Source organism: Pseudophryne corroboree, chromosome 3, assembly GCF_028390025.1.
Source record: "Pseudophryne corroboree isolate aPseCor3 chromosome 3, aPseCor3.hap2, whole genome shotgun sequence".
In the NCBI taxonomy this organism is placed as follows: Eukaryota; Metazoa; Chordata; class Amphibia; order Anura; family Myobatrachidae; genus Pseudophryne; species Pseudophryne corroboree.
The window spans coordinates 17,721,659-17,738,320 of record NC_086446.1 but is presented as its reverse complement, the minus strand read 5'-3'; the positions used below and the strand labels follow the sequence as shown (position 1 = coordinate 17,738,320).

The following is a 16,662-nucleotide window of genomic DNA, read 5'->3' as shown; positions in this document are numbered from 1 at the left end:
AATCGTCTATAAAAATTCGCAAAGCCCAGGAAACGCTGAAGCGCCTTCAAACTAGTGGGCTGCACCCAATCCAGGACTGCCTGTACCTTGGAACCCTCCATTTGGAAACCTTCTGGGGAGATAATATATCCTAGAAATGCGATTTGCTGAACTTCAAATTCGCACTTCTCCAGCTTCGCCCCAAGCCGGTGGTCTCTGAGTTTCTGGAGGACTAAGCGTACATGCTTCCGATGTTCCTCCAGGGAATGGGAGAAGATTAGGATGTCATCTAAGTATACAACTAAGAATCTATCCAAATATTCCCTGAGCACATCATTCATGAAATCCTGGAAGACTGCCGGGGCATTACAGAGCCCAAAAGGCATCACCAAATATTCATAATGCCCTGAGTGGGTATTAAAGGCAGTCTTCCATTCATCCCCCTCTCTTATTCGGATTAGATTGTACGCACCGCGTAGGTCAATCTTAGAAAAAATGGTGGCAGTACGAAGCTGGTCAAACAAGACCGAAATGAGAGGCAGTGGGTATGAGTTTTTAATCGTGATATGGTTCAATTCCCTGAAGTCGATGCAGGGTCGCAACGAACCGTCCTTTTTACCCATGAAGAAGAACCCCGACCCAACTGGAGACTGTGAAGGTCTGATAAATCCCTTAGCCAAGTTCTCCTGAATGTACTCTGCCATAGCCTGAGTCTCAGGAAGTGACAGGGAGTACAACCTGCTCTTGGGAAGCTTAGCATTTGGCAACAAATCAATGGCACAGTCATAGAGGCGATGGGGAGGTAGTACCTCTGCAACTTTTTTGGAGAACACGTCCGCAAAATCTGCATAACACCCTGGCAATCCTGGCAAACTTAGCTGCGAGAGCCTGACTGGAAGGCTCAAGCAACTCCTGAAACAATCAGTACCCCAACTAAGAATCTCCCCAGAGACCCAGTCAAATTGAGGATTGTGGGTCCTTAACCAGGGTAACCCCAACACCAATGGGGCAAAAGTACAGACAGTCACATAAAAGGACAATTTTTCAGAGTGTGTGGCTCCAATAAACAAAGAAATCTGGCTAGTGCGAGAGGTAATTTTACCTTGGGATAATGGTTCCCCGTTTAACCCACAAATCTCAATTTCCGATGCCAAGGGTACTAAGGGAACAAAGTGTTTCAGGGCGAATTGGCGGTCCATAAAAACCCCGTCGGCCCCACTGTCCACAAAGGCCTCAGTCTTGACAGTTTGACCGAGGATCTTCAAGGTCACCGGAATGATAAAAGTCTTCTTGGGAAATTCTGACTTCTGGCCTGACAGGATATTTCCCATCACCCTCAGGCCCTGAAGTTTTCCAGCTTTTCTGGGCATGATACTACCACATGACCTTTATTCCCACAGTACAAACACAACCCCTGCTGTCTCCTCCGCGTCTTCTCACGCGAGGAGAGGCGGGTAGCCCCAATCTGCATAGGCTCCTCAGAAAATTCCTCAGAGTCTGAGGTTCCCTTGGGAAAGAAGGAAACCTCAGTCTCCCTTTCAAGCCTACGCTCTCTCAGCCGTCTATCCACCCGGATGGATAACTGCATGAGCTGATCCAAGCTATCAGGCAAGGGATATTGTACCAGTTGGTCCTTTATCTGGTTAGAAAGACCTCTTCGGTACTGGTGTCTCAGGGCTGGGTCATTCCACTGGGTATCATGGGCCAACCTCCGAAACTCCGTACAGTAAACCTCAACTGGCCTTCGCCCCTTGCTTAAGGATCGAAATCTGAGCCTCGGCTGAGGCCGTCTTGTCAGGGTCATCATACAACATGCCCAGTGCCGTAAAAAAAGCATCAACACTTTTAAGCGACGGACAGTCAGGCTGCAACCCATATGCCCAGACCTGTGGGTCTCCTTGTAGCAAGGAAATCACTATGCCCACCCGCTGAATCTCCGACTCAGAAGACTGAGGCCTAAGCCGGAAGTATAGCTTGCAGCTCTCCTTGAAACAAAAGAACTGCGAGCGATCTCCAGAAAAACGATCCGGGAGATTTACTTTCGGCTCCTTAACCCCTGAAGGTGCTGCTGCTGCGGGAGCTCCGCCAGCGGCCTGGGAGGTGTGCATTTTAATGGACAAATCATTAAATTGTCGAGTCAGGACCTGCACCTGATCGACCACCTGTTGCAACTTATTTTGAGGGGTATGCTCCATATTCCCACAAAATTTCAACAGGAGTATTAGGCTGCTGAATATGTTATGCACACCAGTGCCTGCAGGAATGTACTGGTGTCAGAACTGTTATGCACTCCAGTGCCTGCAGGAATGTACTGGTGTTTGAACTGTTATGCACACCAGTGCCTGCAGGAATGTACTGGTGTCTGAACGGATAGGTATGCAAAACAAATGAACTCACAGACAGACTGGGGAATATGACATTACGTACACAGAAGGTGATAGGGTAACAAAATACACACAAAGTGAACAGAGAAGCCCAGAGGCTAAGGAACTGGGTGTCTCCCTAGTATTAGTAATGCTCAGATGGGAAAAGCAAGATGTTGTGTTTTAATACGTAGAGAACCCGAAATGCTGTTGCTAAGGGCAACAGCAAAACCCTAAAGGGTTACCAACGGGTGTGGCAGTAAACTCCTTGGTCAGAGATGGAATGATAGACACAAGGAGAGTCTCCACAATCCTAATTCTCACTTGCAGTGCACAGGTTCAGCTTACTGCCACTAAACTGACACCTGACACCTTGCACAGTGAGACAGGATTTAGGCAGGCAAGTCTTAGAATACAGCCGCAAACTTGCTAAGTTCACAGAGTAGCAAAAGAACCCCAGCAAGCTAAACGACTGACTCCAGTCTTACTGCTAGGTCTGGATTGGCAGAGTGTAGTACCAAATCCCCAGGCCTATTTGCAGTAAGCAACAACAAATACAAAGCTACACAGTACTGGCTAACTTTCAGGAACTGACTAACCAACAAAGATTCAGCAGCATCTGCTTAACCTGAGAAGAGGCCTTATAAAGCAGGTGCTGTCCACGCCCCACTCAGACCTCACAGACTGTGAGCACAAAAACCAGCACCGGATCCCCTGCCGTGCACAGAGCCTGTAACCACTGCACAGCAAAAGACCCGAACCGGAGTATCAGCTGCGCTCAGGTTACTCCGCTAGCACTTGTCTCCCGGTTGCCATGACGACGTGGCAGCACAGGGCAGGAGACCCTAACAGACGGAGCCGCAGGAGACATGGGCACTTTTAGACTTTCAAAGGGGCGTGACCTGGCTCCTCCCTCTATATCCCTCCCCAGACACAGTTTGGAACTGTGCCCGGAGAGACGGACATTTCGAGGAAAGGAATTAATAACAAGGTGAGCCTATTACCAGCTCACGCCATAAACATGCCGAATAACATGGTATTCAACTGAACACGTCAACGGACATGAACAAAATTCAGCAACAAGCTGAAGAAACCATAACACAACCTGTGTGTAACCAGAACTAAACTGCAGATACAGTACACACTGGGACGGGAGCCCAACATCCTCTACGGACTTACAGAAAATTATTTACCGATAGGTATTAAAATCCTGTTTTCTATTACGTCCGAGAATGTTGGGGACACCAAAAGAACCAAGGGATCATACCAAAGCTCTATAACGGGCGGGAGAGTGCGGATGACTCTGCAGCACCGATTGACCAAATTTCAGGTCTTCATCGGCCAAGGTATCAAACTTGTAAAACTTAGCAAACGTGTTTGACCCCGACCAAGTAGCAGTTCGGCAAAGTTGCAATGCCGAGACACCCCGGGCAGCCACCCAGGACGAGCCCACCTTCCTAGTGGAATGGGCCTTAACCAATTTCGGTAACGGCAGGCCTGCCATGGAATGAGCCTGCTGAATCGTTTGACATATCCAGCGGGCGATGGTCTGCTTGGAAGCAGGACACCCAATCTTAGTGGGAGCATAGAGGACAAACAGAGACTCTGTTTTCCTAAGTGGAGCCGTTCTGGCGACATACATTTTCAAAGCTCTGACCACATCCAGAGCCTTTTCCTCAGCCAAAGCACCAGTAGCCACTGGTACCACAATAGGCTGATTTCTATGAAAGGAAGAAACCACCTTTGGCAGAAATTGTTGTCTAGTCCTCAATTCTGCTCTATCTTCATGAAAAATCAAATAAGGGCTCTTGTGAGACAAGGCCACCACCAGCTAAAGCTAACAATATGGCAACCTTCCACGTGAGGAATTTCAACTCAACTTTACGTAAAGGTTCAAACCAATGTGATTTAAGGAATGCTAAAACCACATTAAGGTCCCAAGGTGCCACAGGGGGCACAAAGGGAGGTTGGATGTGCACCTCAGGAAGTGAGGCCAATTGTTCCTGAAAGAAAATTGACAACGCAGAAATCTGCACCTTTATGGAGCCTAATTTAAGGCCCACATCCACTCCATTCTGTAGAAAATGAAGAAAACGTCCAAGGTCAAATTTCTCCACTGGAGCTTTCTTGGACTCGCACCAGGAAATATATTTCCTCCAGATACGGTGATAGTGTTTCGACGTCACACCCTTCCTAGCAAGGATAAGGGTAGGGATGACTTCATAGGGAATACCCTTTCGGGGTAAAATCTGGCGTTCACCCGCCATGCCATCAAACGTAGCCGCTGTAAGTCTTGATAGACGAACGGCCCCTGTCATAGCAGGTCCTCGCGAAGAGGAAGAGGCCAGGGATCTTCTATCAGTAATGTCTGAAGATCTGGGTACCAAATTCTCCCTGGCCAGTCTGGAACTACAAGGAGCGCTGGAACCTTTGTTCTTCTCAAAATTCTCAGAACCCTTGGAATGAGAGGAAGCGGAGGGAATATGTTGTCACGATCTGGGTATCTGGACGCCATTACCTGCCGTTTAGGTGTCTTCTGAGACTGGCCCAGCGTTCCAAGTCCGGATCTCATCTGTGTCAACACTCTGCACATCCCTCCTGTCATTCTGAGACACTACCACAGCGGCGCCATGTTTGAATCCAACATGGCGGCTCCCGTCCTCGGCGGCCTCCGCCGCCATTCCTGTATTATTGCTGCGGGTTCTCAGAGTGATTTATCATGCCTCTCGCAGTCTCCGCTGTCCTCCATGTGTCTCAGCATGTAATTGTCATATGGCGTCTCCTGCCCTCCGTGGCCGGCGCCGCCATTATCACTATGTTTGCACATGTCATTCCAAACCAGGTTTTCCCTCCAGGTTCCAGCATGGGCGCAGCCATGTTGGATTTGATCACATGCTCCAATTCCTCCAATCCACCATCTCTGGAATCTGCATAATTGCCCAGCCAATGCCTGCATAGCAGCAGGTATAAGTATCCTGTGTCTGGGCCAGATAGACGTCAGTGCTTTGAATGTCATACCTTGTTCCAGTCTCTCTCTCCTGTGGCTTGTTTCTCCAGGTTCCAGTTCCTGTCTCCAGCATCCACAAAGAGACCCGCACCTGCTTTCCATCCTGCGGTGCAGCCTGACTCTGCAATCCTCTGCGATTGATCCAGCTTCCAAGCTTCCAGCTATTACTCCATTTGCTTCCAGCTTCCAAGCTTTTAGCTATTAACCCATCTGTTTCCAGCAACCTGCTTCCAACAGAATTCAGCTTCCTTAAAGTGCCGGTGTTCTCCCAGCGGATTTCTACTTACCAGCAGTATCCACTACCACCGGTAACCACTCTTCATTTCATCTGTTTCCACGCTCCCTAGCATCTTTTAGTTTTAACTCTGTGTTTCCACCATCTGGCTGGTTCCGTCCAGTGACTCCTACAGTGCATTCCAGTTACCAGCATCATCTCATACACCTACTGGCATGTTCCTCGGTTGTCTCCACTACTACAGCCTGGCCTGGTAAGGTTATTCTACCAAAGGACTATACCATCCGTTCTGCAACCTACCAGTGCCCTGTTATACCTTTTATGATTTAGTGATCCAGGGACTGTATTATCTGCCACTGCTAATACTGACTGTGAACGCTGTTGTGATTATACGGAGTCTGTTTAATAAACTTTCATTTGACTTTTAACCTGGTTGTCATGGTCACACCTTCGGGTTTCCTTCCACACTTACATGTCCAGGGGTCTGATTAAACCATCTAAGTTTAATTTCATTTCACCCCCTACAACTGAGGCTTCCTCCCGTCAGCCTAAACCCTCAGTTGTGACATATGTATACCGACTGAAACACCCAATGTGTCGTCAGTGCGTCCACTGCCGCCACCTGAGGGACCCTGGACCTGGAACAATACTTCATAATTTTCTTGTTGATGTGAGAAGCCATCAGGTCTATATGGGGAACCCCCCAGAGACTTGTCACCAGTGTGAAGACATCCTGGTGGAGACTCCACTCTCCTGGATGTAGGTCGTGTCTGCTGATGAAGTCTGCTTCCCAGTTGTCCACTCCTGGAATGAACATTGCTGACAGAGCGCTTACATGCTTCTCCGCCCAGCGAAGAATCTTTATGGATTCCGCCATTGCTGCTCTGCTTTTTGTGCCGCCTTGGCGGTTTATGTACGCTACTGCTGTGACATTGTCTGATTGGATCAGGACTGGCAGATTTCTAAGAGTCCAGAGGGCTCGTCTAGCAGCAATTGACATAGCATTTGCCTTAGCACCCAGCAGGGTAGCGTCTCTAGCAGCCTCTTTCAAGTACGCAGCTGCATCTCCGATATAACCCAGCGTCATATGGATAGTATCCTTATCAAGAGTATCCAAACCCGAAGACAACCCGTCTGCCCACTTTTCAATAGCGCTACTCACCCACGCAGACGCAGAGGTCTGAGTTGCGTCCCCGTGATAGCAAAAATAGCTTTCAAAGTAGCCTCCTGCTTACGGTCAGCGGCTCCTTAAGGGTCGTTGACTGAGCCGCAGGGAGGGCCACCTGTTTAGACAAGCGCGCCAGGGCTTTGTCAACCGTGGGGGGTGTCGCCCATTTTTCCCTATCAGCAGCGGGAAAAGGGTACGCCACAGGAATTCTTTTAGGGATCAAGAATTTCTTATCAGGGGTTTTCCATATGCCCTCACATAGAGAATTCAGTTCAAAACAGAGGGGAAACGTTACCGAGCGTTTCTTCTCCCCATAAATGAGGACCCTGGTTTCAGGTGTAAAAGGGTCCTCATTAATGTGCAAAACTTCTTTAACTGCCACAATCATATACTGAACACTCTTTGCCAATTTAGGATCTAACCTAGAATCTGCATAGTCGACATCGGTTTCAGAGTCCGTGTCGGTGTCAGCTAACTGGTCAATATTACATTTGAGAGAACCCATAGGGTCCTGGTGCAATATGGCATCCTCCATAGATCTCTGCCATACCTGGATCTTGGATTCAGACTGAGAAAATTGTTGACTTAAAAGTGTGACATTTGCCTTCAAAGCATTCAACGTAGAAATCCAGTCAGCAGTCGGCTGTGCCGACAAAGGGACCCCCAACACGGGAGGTGTCCCCAATAAGTTATCCCCTGGTGAGGAGAACTCTGCATCAGACATGTCGTCCTCTAGAAAGACAGCCCACAAACACAAAGCCTGTCAGGAACACAAAGGGAGATAGCCAGCTCACACCCCAGCGCCAAATTGTGCAGGTCTGACAACACCCTGAAGTGTCACAGAGCTGCAGCGCTATATTATATTATAATAATAATAACTGTGCCCCCCCCCCGTTTTGCATTAAATCCCCTGGTACTTGCTGCTTTGAGGAAGGACCAGCGGTGCTGCTTGGAGGAGGAAATGGCGCCAAGTGAGCTGTGGGGACGAAGCTCCGCCCCCTGTAATGGCGAGCTTCGGTCCCGCTATTTCATTAATTATTTATCCTGGTGGGGGTTATATACAGTATATCTATACATGCCAGCCTTATTTGAGGTCCAAATTGCTCCCCAGGGCGCCCCCCACCCAGCGCCCTGCACCCAGTGGTGTGTACTGTCCGGGAGCCTGGTGTGCACTGAGCAAATCACGCTGCACGGTACCTCTATGCTGTCTTTGTTGAAGAGAAGATGTCTTTTCCTCACATACTCACCTGTCTTCTGACTTCTGGCTAGAAGAGGGGGGACGGCAGGCTGTGGGAGGGAGCATCCAGGAGCGCCCGGCGTTCTTCTCCCCTCAGGAGCTGAAGGCATCCTGTCAGCAGCAGCAGAGCCCTGAAACTCATTAGAAGTGGGTCTAGACTGCTCTCCCCTCTTGCCCACGAAGCAGGGAGTCTGTAGCCAGCAGATCTCCCCAAAATAAAAAACCTAACATTAAGTCTTTTCAGAGAAACTCTTAGAGCTCCCCCGTGTGCCTGTGTACTCTCCGGGCACATTTCTAAAACTGAGTCTGGGGAGGGATATAGAGGGAGGAGCCAGGCCACGCCCCTTTGTCTTAAGTCTTAAAGTGCCCATTTTTCCTACGGATCCGTCTATATCCCTTGGTTCTTTTGGTGTCCCCAACATCCTCAAGGACGTAATAGAAACATCTCTGCCATCACCTTGGTGAACACCCTCGGTGCCGTGGAGAGACCAAATGGCAGGGCCTGGAACTGGAAGTGACAGTCCTGCAGTGCAAACCATAGATAAGCCTGATGAGGCGGACAGATTGGAATATGAAGGTACGTATCCTTGATATCCAGAGACACTAGGAATTCCCCCTCCTCCAGACCTGAGATCACCGCTCTCAGAGACTCCATCTTGAATTGATCACCCGTAAGTACTGGTTCAATGACTTGAGGTTCAAAAATGGCCTTACTGAACCGTCCGGTTTCTGTACTACAGACAGGTTGGAATAATATCCCTTGTTTTGCAGATGAGGTGGAACTGGAACAATGACCTGAGTCTGTACCAATTTTTGAATGGCGTCCTGTAAGGTTATACTTGCTTCCTGAGAAACTGGTAAGCTTGATTTGAAGAATCTGTAAGGTGGGAGCTCCTGAAACTCCAGTCTGTAGCCCTGGGAGATAAATCCTATGACCCAGGGATCCTGGCATGATGTCGTCCAGATGTGACTGAAAAATTTATGTCTGGCTCCCACCTGCTGGTCTTCCAGGCATCGCGGTCCACCGTCATGCTGACGGCTTTGAGGAAGCAGAACTTGAGTTCTGTTCCTGTGAACCTGCAGTTGCTGGTTTTCGTGGTTTACCTCTAGCGCCTCTGGTGGCTATAGAAGAACCTCTGGTTTTCCCTTAAACTTGGCTGTTCGAAAGGACTGCAAATTGGAAGCTGAGTAGGCCTTCCTGACTGGGGAGCTGTGGAAGGAAGATATGTGGGCTTACCCACAGCAGCTTTGGAGACCCATTTATCCAGTTCATCTCCAAATAAGGCCTCACCTGTAAATGGTAGGCCTACCACGCCTTTCCTGGAATCCGCATCAGCAGTCCACTGGCGTAGCTGACACTGCCAAAGCAGTGGTGCATGCATTAAGCAAACCTATTTCTTTTATGGCTTCCACCATAAAGTTCGCAGAGTCCTGTATATGTTGCAAGAGTAAAACAACCTCCCCCCTAGATAAGGAATCTAACCCCTCAATTAGGTTACCTGACCATTTAGAAATGGCTTTTGTGATCCAAGCACATGCTATAGTGCAGGGGTGGCCAACCAGTAAGAGACAAAAAGCCCAAAAATCTAGTTAGGTACATCAAAGGTACGCCGAAGGCGCACGTGCAAAAATGGGGTGTGGCCTTGTGCCTGCTAGACCACGCCCCTGGTATAATACACAATGAAAAGGCCAGATCCAATATAAAATACATTAAAAAAACCACTTCCACATAAAATAATTGAAAAGGTCAGATTCACAAAATACACTTCAGCTCCCCATGTATCACTCCAGCCAGCTCCCCCATGTTACTCCTGCTACCATCCTCCTATGTCACTCCAACCAGCTCCCCATGAGTCACTCCTACAAGCACCCTCCTGTGTTACGCCAGCCAGCTCTCCCATGGGTCACTCCAGGCCACCCTCATGTGTCACTACAGCTCCCACAACTCATGCCATTGCTGCAGCCCCAAATGTGTCCTCTGTTTGCCGGTGGGTGTCTTACCTCATGTATCTGGCTCCCTCAGTTCTCAGTGCCCGTAGTGCTGCTGCGTGTCTGGCTGGAGTGCAGCAGTTTCCGGATCCGTTGTGATCATGTGATTTTGAGTGTTGGGAGCCACATCTGAATAAAGAAAGAGCCGCATGTGGCTGAAGAGCCACTGGTTGGCCACCGCTGCTATAGTGGGTCTCTGGGCCACCCAAGCAGCTGTGTACAAGGATTTGAGTGTGGTCTCAATTCTATGATCAGCCGTGTCTTTTAGGGAGGCTGCACCAGGAACAGGAAAAATTATTTTACGTAACAGCCTAGATACTGATGCATCCACTATCGGTGGATTTTCCCATTTTTTCCTATCCTCAGGAGGAAAAGCAAAGGATGAGAGTAACCTCTTAGGGATTAGAAATTTACTATCATGGTTAACCCACGTTTCTTCAAATAGGGTATTCAGCTCCATTGGCGCAGGAAAAGTGACTGAGGATTTCTTTTTAACATTAAAATAAGATTCCTCACACTCCTCTGTCACATTATCAGGAATTTGCAGAACGTCTCTGATAGCTTCTATAAGAGCCTCTATTCCCTGTGACAGAGCAGCATCCCCGCCTCTGAGTCCGCCTCACCCTCCTCCATGTCTGACCCATCATCATCAGAGTCAGACTGCAAGTTATGGGCCAGTGTACGTTTTTGCAGACAAATGGTAGTGGTCTGAGATGCTGGTTTGGGGACTGAGGGGGTCATTCCGAGTTGGTCACTCGCTAGCAGATTTTCACTGTCGTGCGGGTCGTTAGTACACTAATAAATCGCTCCCCCCTGTTATGACCCCCTGGTATCGCTGAGGTAATCTGGAGTCTCTCCGGAGTAGCTGCGTGTCCCTGTCTAGTCAGCGTCTGTGTCCAATGCAGAGGGAAAATGGCGCTGGTGAGCTGCTGGATCCACTCATAGTGAAGCCCCGCCCCCGCAATGGCGAGCTGTCTTCCCGCTTTTTTTATATACTGGCTGAGGTAATTTAGTGCTTAAAATGGAGTCAGAGCCGTTTTAAGTCCGTGTTTGCCAGAGTAGGTACTGTGTACAGTTTACTGAGACTCAGTTCGCTCCCTCATTAGCTGTGCATCTGCACTGTGTACTGAGTTTGGAGACACAGTCTGCCCCGGTTAGAAACCATGCGTTTTCATACCCTCATGCCGCCATAATGGCCGGCGACTCGCTAACCAGGACGCTGGATTAGTACTCCCCACTGTTCACTCTTCTGGCTCTGTTAGGGGTGGCGGCGTGCTGCGGGAATGTACACTCGCTGTGGTGGGACTTGCAAATATTTCCCTCAGAAGCCAGTGTCCTATCAGCGGGGAACGGGACCATTAATCCTTCAAGAGGTTGGGCCAGTATCCCCCCTAAGTCCCATGAAGCAGGCAGCCTGGTGCCACCTAGTCCTGCCTGAAAATAACAGATAAAATAAACGCAGAAAACTCTTCAGGAGCTTCCATAAGCGTGACCGGCTCCTCCGTGCACATTTTCTAAACAGAGTCCGTTAGGCGGGGCATAGAGGGAGGAGCCAGCGCACACTATCAAATAAAGTGCCCATGGCTCCAAGTGGACCAGTCTATACCCCACGGTACTAAATGGTTCCCAGTATCCTCTAGGACATAAGACAAATACAGTTTGTGTGAAGTGTGTATTGTGATGTGTAGGATACATCATGCTGAAAATCAGTCACTCCACTAACACTACTCGAGGAAGATAATGGGTAATGGCCCTCATTCCGAGTTGTTCGCTCGCAAGCTGTTTTTAGCAGCTTTGCACACGCTAAGCCGCCGCCTACTGGGAGTGAATCTTAGCTTATCAAAATTGTGACCGACGGATTCGCAATATTGCGATTAGACCTCTCTTAGCAGTTTCTGAGTAGCTCCAGACTTACTCGGCATCTGCGATCAGTTACTTGTCGTTCCTGGTTTGACATCACAAACACACCCAGCGTTCGCCCAGACACTCCCCCATTTCTCCAGCCACTCCCGCGTTTTTCCCAGAAACGGTAGCGGTTTTTCGCACACTCCCATAAAACGGACAGTTTCCGCCCAGAAACACCCACTTCCTGTCTATCACATTACGATCACCAGAACGAAGAAAAAACCGTGAGTAAAATACCTAACTGCAGAGCAAATTTACTTGGCGCAGTCGCAGTGCGGACATTGCACATGCGCAGTTAGCGGAAAATCGCTGCGATGCGAAGAAAAATACAGAGCGAACAACTCGGAATGAACCCCCATGTCACATGGGGTCTCATCACACTGACCAGTTATTTGATCATTATAGTGACGCATCCAGTACTGATGTATGAGATACACCAGAGAGTGTGGGGAGGAGACTGGTCAGATCTCTGGGCTGGTAACACACAGTGACATGATGTGAGGAGGGAGCAGGAGTATAATAGGGGCTGATGGCTCCTGATGTATGAGATACACCAGGGAGTGTGGGGAGGAGACTGGTCAGATCTCTGGGCTGGTAACACACAGTGATATGATGTGAGGGGGAGAGCAGGAGTATAATAGGGGCTGATGGTTCCTGATGTATGAGATACACCAGAGAGTGTGGAGAGACTGGTCAGATCTCTGGGCTGGTAACACACAGTGACATGATGTGAGGGGAAGAGCAGGAGTATAATAGGGGCTGATGGCTCCTGATGTATGAGATACACCAGAGAGTGTTGGGAGGAGACTGGTCAGATCTCTAGGCTGGTAACACACAGTGACATGATGTGAGGGGGAGAGCAGGAGCATAATAGGGGCTGATGGCTCCTGATGTATGAGATACACCAGAGAGTGTGGGGAGGATACTGGTCAGATCTCTGGGCTGGTAACACACAGTGACATGATGTGAGGGGGAGAGCAGGAGTATAATAGGGGCTGATGACTCCTGATGTATGAGATACACCAGAGAGTGTGGAGAGACTGGTCAGATCTCTGGGCTGGTAACACACAGTGACATGATGTGAGGGGGTGAGCAGGAGTATAATAGGGGCTGATGACTCCTGGCTACCTCACTGGGCAGATACATTTCCCTCATTAGTCTGTACTGATAGAGGACGGTGTAGGATAAGAGATTGCTGTAGTGACTGAGTAAGGATAATATGTGACTTCTGTAATTAGTGTTTATTACTCACCTGTGCTGATATCTGTAGGGATTTCCTCCTCCTTACACTGCTGATCACCCCTCACATACGTCTCTTCTTCTCCCTCTGTATCTTCTGCCTTAATATATCAGTCACATACGTCTCTTCTCCCTCTGTATCTTCTGCCTTCATATCAGTCACATACGTCTCTTCATCTCCCTCTGTATCTTCTGCCTTCATATCAGTCACATACGTCTCTTCTTCTCCCTCTGTATCTTCTGCCTTCATATCAGTCACATACGTCTCTTCTTCCTCTATATCTTCTGCCTTCATATCAGTCACATGCGTCTCTTCTTCTCCCTCTATATCTTCTGGCTTCTTATCAGTCACATACATTTCTTCTTCTCTGTCTATATAATTTATTTTCATATCAGTCAGCTGTTCCCCCTAAATAGATCAGAGAATATGAAGTGTAATGCATGATGTAATTACTTGAGAGGAAACAGTATAATATCAGTGTATGAGACACACACAGCTGCTCTGCACATTATATAACTTTGCATCTGGACAAAACTTGTGATTGCATGCAGGGTAAATACAGGCTGCTTTTACATGAAGCCCAACAAGAACTGGGTAGTTTAATTCTTACAAAGTAATTGAGAGTTGACATTGGACACGCTCCTCCCAGATCTGCCCCCCTGCACTGCAGCACGGTGTCACCTACTTGGTATATTGGCGAGACCCTAAATCCCACCTACCTGATCCTACTGTGGGGTCCTGTGATTCTCCTCAGAGATCTATGGATACATTCCTGATGTTTCTAATATGCTCCATGATGCGTATCCTTAATTGCCTGCTTGTCATTCCTATGTATTTTTTCCCACAATACACTACTCCAACTGATTTACAGTTGATATAGGCATGTATCTTTCTTTGTTTTCCATAGTGGCCTTTAATCTTCTTTGTCCGTTGAATATACTGGCAGGTGTTGTATACTCCACAAGGAAAGCACCTCGTGATGTTTTTGTCTTTATGATGTTTTCCATCTCGCAGGAAATGGCCGGCTACTAAAGTATCTTTTATGTTTGGTGACTTTCTCCAACTTGTGTGCACCTTTTCTCCCAAGGTTACTTTTATATCTGCATCCATGATTACCACATGGCAATGTTTCTGTAAGATGTCTCGTATCTCTGTGTTCATTACAGAATGTTCCCATGAATCTAATTTCCGGTTGTTGTTCTCCTGTAGCTCTTGCTTTTTTGGGGAGAATGAGAGATTTTCTATCTGTATTTGCAGCTATTTTGGAGCTGGTTTTGATGCTTTTATTACTGTATCCCTCTCAGTTTAAGCCTTTCTTTCAGTTCTTTTGCCCTCTTTTCACGTTTTTCTTTACTTGAGCAGTTACGACGTATCCTTATAAATTCTCCCTTAGGGACTTCCTCGTATTGTTGCTGGAAGATGGGAACTGTTTGTGGCAGTTGCTTTTCTGTACAAATCAGTAGTAATTGCACCATCTTCTTCAATTTAATAGCTAAATCCAAGAAAAGAAAATAATAGATGTTTGACTCATTTCTGAAGTTAACTTTAAATTTAACTCATTTTGATTCAAGATGTTGATGAATTCTATTAGGAGCTCCTTCTCTCCTTCCCACAGTATCAGGATGTCATCTATATATCAAAACCACCCCGTTATGTGGTTCGTATAGATGTCATTATTATCCAAAATGACGGATTCACGCTCCCACCACCCGAGGTACAGATTGGCATACGTAGGCGCACATGTACTGCCCATCGCTGTACCCTGGGTCTGGAGATAAAATCTCTCATTGAAAACAAAATAATTTTTTGTTAGAATGAATTCCAAAAGTTTAATTGTAAATTTGTCAAATTTGCTTATATTCCTCATACTGAGAAAATGTTCAACAGCTCAAAGTCCTCTCTCATGATTAATACTTGTATATAGCGACTCAACGTCGCATGTACAGAGCCATGTGTCTGATGTTACTGTCAGATTTTCTATTTTGCCCAATATGTCCAAGGTGTCCCTTGTATAAGATGGTAATTCAGTAACAAACTTTCTGACTTGTTTAGCCACAAACACACTTACCTTTTCAGCAAGGACTCCCATACCCGACACTATAGGTCTTCCTGGTTGTTTGTCAGGATTTTTATGTATTTTGAGCAGGACATAGAAGGTTGGTACCTTGGGGTTCTCCACCCATAAAAATTATTTTTCCCTCTTTGTAATAATTCCTTCGGTATAACTCTTTTCGATCAGTTGTAAATAACACTTCAAGAAGTTTGCTGTGGGACTGAAAATTAATTTTCGATAGCATGATGTACCATTCAATTGCCTCATTATTTCCTCAAGGTAGTAATCTTTCCTCCAAATTACAACATCACCACCCTTATCAGATGATTTGATTTCTACATCGTCCCATTTTTCAATATCCTGCAGAGCTTTCCGTTCATATTTCGTTAGGTTGGGATACAGTATTTTCTTCCCTTCACTATAAAGTTTGTCCAAATCCTTGGATACTAAGTCCATGTAAATTTTAACTTGTGGACAAATATTAGTGTTCAGGTAGAAAGTTGATTTCTTTCTTAGACTCATATCACGATAGTTCCTGGAACATGTTCCTTGAGATTCATCATTTTTCTGTAGCAGATCTCCCAATGCTCTAATGGCATCTACTTCCATCTCTCCTATATCAGTAGTTGTGGCATCATTTTCCCTATTGTGGTAAAATTTCCTCAACATAATCTTCCTTGCAAAGAGGTTCAGGTCCTTTTCCACTATAAATCTATCCATATTTTTAGTGGGGGGAAATGACAGTCCTTTGGAAAGCACACTTTTATGATGCTCATTTAAAATTCTGTCACTGATATTGATGATTTTCATAGTGTCCTCTGGAGTTATCTCCTGAAGGCGTTGTACTTCCGCTGTGGGTTTCTTCCCCAGTCTCCTCTCTCTCTCTCTTTGATTTTTTATTATTGAGTCCCCTTCTTGTTCTCTTTGGGGTCCTGTATCTGGTTATCCACTCGGACCTGCCCCTAAAAAATGTTGTGAACATCTCTGATTACTTACTGTTGACTGATCTGACATTTCACTTTCAGATGTCTCTACCTCTGATGTAGAGAAACCTTTTCCCTCATTGTATTCCTGTATGTCTTATTTATGTTCCATCTGAAGATGGTACCGTTGAGATAGTCATTCTTGTCTCTTAAGAATTTCTGTTGTTTTCGTTCAATTATATTTTTCTCTGCTATCTCAACCTCATGTTTATATTTCAGATATGTATTTTGGAATTGCTCCAAACCATCATGTTGTTTCAATTTCTCTCCATTAGTGGAGATTTCCTCCGTATACCGTTTTATTTTACTATCATCATGTTTAATCAGTATCTTAATAAGGATCTCAGAACATTCCAGTAAAACAGTTTCCCATCCTTTCTTCACGGTCAAAGGTTGGAAAAACATTAGGTCTTAGCCCTCTAGGAGTCAGTTTATTACTCTGATAGCTATCAAACATGGTTCTATTCCAAAATACTTTGCTTTGTTTCATCAGTACATTTTTC

The 16,662-nt window shown here is 46.7% G+C and overlaps 1 protein-coding gene across 4 annotated transcripts in view; it reads right to left on the bottom strand.

Moving 5' to 3' along the window:
* Positions 1-16,662, bottom strand: part of LOC135057016 (gastrula zinc finger protein XlCGF71.1-like) — a 51,732-nt gene that overhangs the window by 11,710 nt on the left and 23,360 nt on the right. For all 4 annotated transcript variants that reach the window (XM_063962879.1, XM_063962878.1, XM_063962877.1 and 1 more), the window contains one exon: positions 13,136-13,531. The gene's annotated coding sequence lies outside the window, so the exon portion shown is untranslated. The remainder of the gene's footprint in view (positions 1-13,135; positions 13,532-16,662) is intronic.